We start from the raw sequence: 707 nt of genomic DNA on the forward strand, positions 1-707 counted from the left end.
ATGCCAGAAGTTCTAATGCTTTTTATTGCAGCTTTCTGGTATAAGATCCCTCTTAGAGATGCCAAATTTAGAGGCTTGCCTGTCCTGCCTGCTCTCTGTGAGGGGGTCGGCCGCTTATCTGCTCACCCCTTCCTCCATCCTTCCATCAATTCCCTCAGGTATGCAAATGATACCCAATCCCACTCAACCCCCCTTCCTTACACAGACCGGTAAAAGGCCAGGCCACAGGACCTACACTAACCCTAGTTGAGACAGGTAGGGAAGGGTGGGCATGGCAAGGTGAGTCCCCTCTGGAAGCAGCGAGTCCCTTCATCAAAGAATCCAGTTCACGAACTTCTCCCAATTCAGAAGTCCCAGTGCTCAAAAACTTAGACTTGTCTATGGCCATGCCACCCTGGACATGCCCAATCCCATCTGATCTCAGAAGCTAAGCAGGTCAGGCCTGGTTAGTACTTGGATGGGAGACCACCTAGGAAGACCAGGTGCTGAAGGCGGGAAAAAAAAAAAAAACAACTTAGACTTCTTTCTTTATTTTGACTTTTAATGTGATCTCAACCAAAGAAACCAGTTTGGAGCCAGAAAAACATGGCAACTTGTTCCATTCATGTTTACCCAGAAACCTCTATCTCCTAGAATTTTTAAAATTCCAAATTTCAATTCTTCCCCTATCGAACAAAGCCACTTTTGCTAGTAATCTTTTTTTTAAT

At 45.4% G+C, this 707-nt stretch overlaps 1 pseudogene; it reads left to right on the forward strand.

The window, feature by feature from the left end:
• The first annotated feature begins 376 nt into the window (after nt 1-376).
• Nucleotides 377-494, forward strand: LOC120607784 (uncharacterized; annotated as a pseudogene).
• Nucleotides 495-707: the final 213 nt, after the last annotated feature.

This window comes from Pteropus medius, unplaced genomic scaffold (genome assembly GCF_902729225.1).
Source record: "Pteropus medius unplaced genomic scaffold, Ma_sr-lr_union100, whole genome shotgun sequence".
NCBI lineage: Eukaryota > Metazoa > Chordata > Mammalia > Chiroptera > Pteropodidae > Pteropus > Pteropus medius.